Source organism: Microtus ochrogaster, unplaced genomic scaffold, assembly GCF_000317375.1.
Source record: "Microtus ochrogaster isolate Prairie Vole_2 unplaced genomic scaffold, MicOch1.0 UNK85, whole genome shotgun sequence".
Taxonomy (NCBI): Eukaryota; Metazoa; Chordata; class Mammalia; order Rodentia; family Cricetidae; genus Microtus; species Microtus ochrogaster.
The window spans coordinates 1627687-1634364 of NW_004949183.1; positions in this window are offsets into that span (position 1 = coordinate 1627687).

The window sequence follows — 6678 nt, forward strand, 5'->3', positions numbered from 1 at the left end:
GCTGGCCTCGAACTCACAGAGATCCGCCTGCCTCTGCCTCCTGAGTGCTGGGATTAAGGGTGTGAGCCACCCCTGCCTGGCTCTAAAATGAATTTCTTATAGGGGAGAGAGAACCTACTCCCTGAAAAGATTTCCCAACTATTCATTTGACAAAGCATTAACATTTGAAAGATGAGGAACTCAAAACTTCAGCAACTAATTAAAGTGAGTAAATAATCTAAACAGATTTTTCAAAGAAAGAAGTGTGTAAGGCCAACAAGTTTATAAAAATATTGGCAGAGGCAGAGAGGCCGATCTCTGTGAGTTCGAGATCAGCCTGCTCTACAGAGTGAGTTTCAAGACAGCCAGGGTTACACAGCAAAACCCTGTTGTGAAAAAAAATAGCATCATTAGTTACCAAGAACATGTAAATATAAACTACAATCATGGTGACTGATACTTGTAATCCTAGGATTCAAGAGGCTGAGGCTGGAAGCCAGCTTAGTGATAGAGTGTTGCCTATCAGGTGGGTGATCAAGATCTATCCCTACCATCACAAAAATCAAACAAGCAAACAACTCTGATGAAATATCATCTCACCTCAGCCAAAAAACAAAGCCAGAACTTGGGAGCTACTTTTATCAGTAAAGTGTTTGCCAATTACCACCAGAACCCATGCTTTAAAAAACAAACAAAACAAAACAAACAAACAAAAACCAAACCAAACCAAAACAACAACAACAAAAAAACTGGAGCAACTTCTGTATTATTTAATGATCTATCTACTTTAAGGTAAGATAGACAAGCTGGGTAGTGATGGGCACACTCCTTTAACACCAGCACTTGGGATGCAGAGGCAGTTGGAAAAACCAAAAAAAAAAAGAAAGAAAGAAAGAAAAAAGATAAAATAGACTTGTAACAAGCATTTCTGTCTATCTACCTGTCTACTTATTTATTTGAGACAGGGTTTCACTGAGCATTTCTTCTAAAATGAGTGTCCTGGAACTAACTCTGTAGACCAGGCTGCCTTCCAAATCAGAGATCTACCTGCCTCTGCCTCCCAAGTGCTGGGATTAAAGGCATGTGCCAGTATGCTCTGCTAATATTTGTCTTCTTAAATCTGTTTCTCTGTATTTGATAAAATTAAAAGACATAAATAAACGTTATTTGCTTCATTAAAAAAAAGCCTGGTGTTATACCCTGTAATTGTAACCTCAGCAGGGGTGGTGGTGAATAACATTAAGATGACAATGTGACTGTATTTAAGACCCATAAAACAAAACAAAATCTTGTGTCTTTTTTCTCCCCTATGAGACAGGGTTTCCTTGTGTAGCCCTGGCTGTCCTGGAACTCACTCTGTAGACCAGGCTGGCCTCGGTCTCAGACATCAACCTGCCTCTGCCTCCCAAGTGCTGGGATTAGAGGTGTGTGGCACCACCACCTAGCTAAATCTTGTGTCTTAAAATGCAACTACATTGTCCTCTTAATGTCATAGTTCAGGTTTCAGGGCAAATTATGTTTGCAGTGCTGGGGGCTAGGGTCTTGCCCATGGTAGGCAAACAGTCTACTACTGAGCTGCACTCTGAACACCAAGGCAGAATAAAAAGGAAAAACCATGCAAAGTACTTTGTGACTACAAAGACAGAAAAACAGAAAACTGTAGTGATATTTTGTTTGTGTTTTAACAAATAAAGTTTGCCTGAAGATCAGAAGAGAAGCAAAGCGGTCAGCCACTAAAGAGTTCTTACTGCTACCAATGTTCAGACCCTACACTTCAAATTTTAGGACAGCCAGGGCTATGTAGAACAACATCTATCTCAAAACACGAAATACTAAACCCCCAAACAAGCCTCAAAAAGAGAGAGAAGGAGAGAACTGTGGACAAGCAGCGTTATAGTCCTTAATTCCAAATTTTGGGGAGGCAGGAGACTTCCTTGTATCCACTTCAGTACCAGTCTGGACTATAGACCCCTCCCTAACCTTTGTCAATATCGGTGCAAAATTATCTTCAACAAACAACAAACACCAGCAAATCCATTAACCGATTTTTTTTTCAAGCCATCAACTACTTCTTTTAGAAAGCACACCTGTTGTGTGTTGCCTCTCATAGTTCCTCTCTTTCCCTCCTCACCTCTTGGAGCACTACCTTTTCCCACAGAGCATGGTTTGTTTGTTTTTCACCCTAATATCCTGAGTAAGGGTCTGCTCGACCACATCCACCCCCAATTCCATTGCAACTTACACACAAAACTCCATTCCCTGCTAAAATGCCAAATTAGAACTAGCCTAATAAATACCAGGAAATACTGCTCACTCAGTCAACTGAGTTCTAGATTTTTCCTTACTAAGGAGGTCTTGTGGGCTTCCAGAACCTTGGCCACAAAGTAGTCAGGGGAGTGCTCCTGCGACCAGGGCTGAAGAAGACAGTAATTCATGGTCATCTAGCAGCAGTAGGTGATCCCAGAAGGCTGAAAATGGAGGATAACGGCAGGTTCCATTCACCTCACAACTTCCGTAAGGACCGAAGAACTGCGTGGTAAGGTACTCCCAGGCAGCAGGTAGAGGGACTTCTGGCCCTGATGGAACAGATTGGCAGGCGGTTGGCCATGTCCCAGCATCGCAGGCCATCCCACCACCGGCCTCAGCTTCTGACACACTACCAAAGCATCATGCTCCGCGGCATTAAATGGCTGCCTCAGCCTGTGACTCTCCGGGAACTAGCTGATCCCTCCACACGTATGCCACAGGCTTATGCCTCAACTCTACAAGTCCATCCCTCCGCCACAAGTCCGTGACTCAGTTATAAGTCTATCCAGGTTATATATCTATCCCTCCAAGTATATATATATATCCCTCCACCATACATGTACTCTTTTGTTGTTGCACATATAGTCTTCTACCACACTGCACGTGTAGTCTTCTGTTTTTGCACGTGCATTACCACATTACATGTATCCTTCCACTTTCCACAGCTGCGTCTGCTTTTCACTGTAGGCTTATCCCTCTGCCACACGCCTATATGCTGCTTCTGTGTGGCCATTTCTAAAGAATTTTGAAATCTATCACTTGAATTTTCAGTTCTCTACAGACTAATTCTATTTTTTTAAAAATATTTTTCTTTGTGTTATCAATTCTTCAAAGGGGCTATCTCCATGTTCAGGTACAGTTTTCCTTCGGGGGTGATGAAAAAAGTTCTGTAATTAGAGGATAGTTGTGACTGGAGATGTAGAGAACATAGTGAACGTTGTAAAACTGAAGCTTGCAATTTAAAATAGTTATAATTGTGAAATCGATATTCACAATTTATCACCATATTAAAAAGTACACCTCGAAATTCCAACGTTTTCGGGTAGTTACTCCTCACATACAGTAGCCCAGCCTCCAAGAGGTTTTTTAGCTGGTGATGTGAGGTGGCCATCATGAGACTTTAAGATGTTTCTGAGCTATTTTCCTTTCTAGAACGTTCTGTCCAACAAGCCTGGAGTGACTGTTCAGTCCAAATCTGTCCTTGTAACTTGACCGTGGAGCCTGACTTGGGTGAGTTTCCGTTATAGTAGAATGTGTACACTTTTTTTTTTGAACTTTTGGGACGAGTCTCTTTCACACCAGCATGGCACCCAGTGGTGTGCTGAGATTCAGTAACATGGGAGTCCAAATGCAGTATCTTGAAACAAAAGTTAGGAGTTCCGGTGTAAGAGCTCCAAAGTTATCACCCGATTGCCACTGGACTTTGCTGTTCTTGCTAGGTTAAAAGATTCCTGCGTTTAATTTTCAGTAGATGCTGCCTTATTTAGCATGGTAAAGAATCTGAACTGATCTTATTTTCAGAGTATGTGAGTATTCTTTTCCTTACAGTCTCATAACTACTGGATATTATTAGTGCTTTTAATTTTTGGCAACCTTATGGATAAGTGAATGGTATTTAATTAATGCTTCGATTTGCAAATTGCTAATCAATTTTTAGTGTTTTTAAATTTTTTATTTTTTATGTGTATGAATGTTTTGCCTGCATATATGTCTGTGCACCATATATATGTCTGGTGTCTGAAGAAGTCAGAAGAGGGCTTTGAATCTCCTGAAACAGGAATTATGAATGCTGTGAGCCACCTTCTGGGTTCTGGGAATCCAACCAAGATCTTCTGTAAGAGTAGCAAGTGCTCTTAACCATTGCACAGTTTCTCCAACCCCTTATTATTTTTTTTGTGAAGTATTTGTTTTTCATCCGAAGTTCAGCCTATCTGAAGTATGTGGTACTATCTTTTCATGTTTTATTGTTCTTAGATTACTACTTTGTATGATTTCCTTAAATATGATGTTAATTAATCCTTTACTACATATATTTAGTCTTTGTCACTCAATCTATATCTGTTTTTAGTTTTTAATGGTAAGGTAGATATTTTATTTTTTAAAAAAGTGAAAAAACCCTAAATTTTATCTTTTTTCTTCCTTCCATACAGTAGGTTATTAAGAGTTTTTAAGGTTATAAAATATGTAAATCTTTTTTCATGACATTTAGGCCTGAACATTGCTTAGAAAGGTCTTTTCTATTCAAAAATTGTAAAATGTTTATTATATACTTTTATTTTTAAATTATTCATTTAATTAATTTATTTTATGTGTATGAGAGTTTTGCCTGCATGTATGTGTGTGCTCTACATGCATGCCTAGTGCCTAAGGAGATCAGGGAAAGGGATCAGATCCCCTGGAACTGGAGTTACAGATGGTTGTAAGAGTTACCATGTGGGCCGGGCGGTGGTGGTGCACGCCTTTAATCCCAGCACTTGGGAGGCAGAGGCAGGCGGATCTCTGTGAGTTCGAGACCAGCCTGGTCTACAAGAGCTAGTTCCAGGACAGGCTCCAAAAACCACATAGAAACCCTGCCTCAAAAAAAAAAAAAAAAAAAAGAGTTACCATGTGGGTGTTGGGAACTGAACCAGGTCCTCTGGAAGAGCAACAAATGCTTTTAACTGCTAAGCATCCCTCCACCCACCTCTTTAAAGATATTTTTAATACCTTAGTGGTTGTGTTTCTTATGTTTAGTTCTTTATTCTTTCTGTATTATATTCTTGTACTAAAAATAGCACTCTTGAGTAGCCTGACCCTAATTCAGTATTTTTTCCCAATTTTCTTAGCTTCTTTGCATTTTCTCTTCTAAACTTTGAAATCAGTTAATTTAACTCTCAAGATATTCTCATTTGATGTTTTTGCTTATTTGGTTGGCTTTCTTTCTTTCTTTCTTTCTTTCTTTCTTTCTTTCTTTCTTTCTTTCTTTCTTTCTTTGAGATAGGATCTCACTGTGTGGCCCAGGCTGACCTTGAATTCTTTCTGCTGCCTCCGAAGTAATGAGATTGCAGGTATGTGCCTGCAATCTATACATGGTATACACTATACATGATACCATTTGATTTTTAATTGTCATTTCATGGAATGTAGAAATTAGTAAATGGCTGGGATAGTTATAATATTAAGTAATCTCCCCAAGATCATGATATATAGCTATTTATCATTACAGTTTACTAACATCCTATTTTATATATTTTTTTTGGTGGTGATGGAGATCAAACATTAGGCCCCATAAATCCCAGGTAAGTGTTCTATTACTAAGATACATTCCATCTCTTTAAAAAATCCATTTAGTATGTATATACATGTGTGTGTAGGTCAGGGGACAACTTTATGGAGTTAGCTGTCTTCTACTTTTTTGTGAGTTTAGGGGTTTGAACTCAGGTCTATAGGCTTTCATGGCAGGCAACCTCACCCACTGAGCTGTCTTTATGGCTCCTCTTGTGGATTTTTTAAACACCTGGTTTCAGTAACCTAGGCTGACCTGAAACTGGAGATCCTCATTTCTCAGTTTCCCAATTGCTGGGGTTACAGGTGCCACTAGGCTATGCTTTCTTTTTTATATTTTTATTTACAGTGATATTACTACTACTACTACTTCTATTACTATTTTGTTTTTAGAGACAGGGTTTTTCTGTGCAACAGTCCTGGCTCTCCTGAAACTCCTCTGTAGACCAGGCTAGCCTCGAACTCACAGAGTTCTGCATGGAGCGCTGGGATTAATGGTGTATGCCACTACTGCTTGGTTTACACTTTATTATTATTATTAGTAGTAGTAGTATGGTGTGTGTGTGTGTGTGTGTGTGAGAGAGAGAGAGAGAGAGAGATGCATGTGTGATGCATGTGCACATGCTTGCATTTGAATACAAATGCAGGAATATATAGATACACAAACACACATATATGGTGCATGTGTGCGGGTGTGAGAGGACAACTTTCAGTAGTTGGCTCTTTCTACTATAAGTTCTGAGGGTCCAAGTTAGGTTGTCAGGCTTTGAAGCAAGAACTTTTACCCACTAAGGCATTTCTGCCAATCCTTACCCTGAATTTTTTTTGCTTTTACTTTTCTTCCTAATTATTTTTTATTTCATGTGCATTGATATTTTGCTTGCATTTATGAGGGTGTTAGATCCCCTGGAATTACAAACAGTTGTGAGCTGCTATGTGGGTGCTGGGAATTGAACCCAGGTCATCTGGAAGTACAACCAGTGCTCTTAACTACTGAGACATCTCTCCAGCCTCCTTTCTTTGCTTTTTTAATTATAGAAGCAGGGACAATTTCTTTTTTTTTCTTTTTTTTTATTTTATTGAGAAAAGGAAAAAAGCAAGTTTCCACCTCCTCCCAGCCTCCCATTT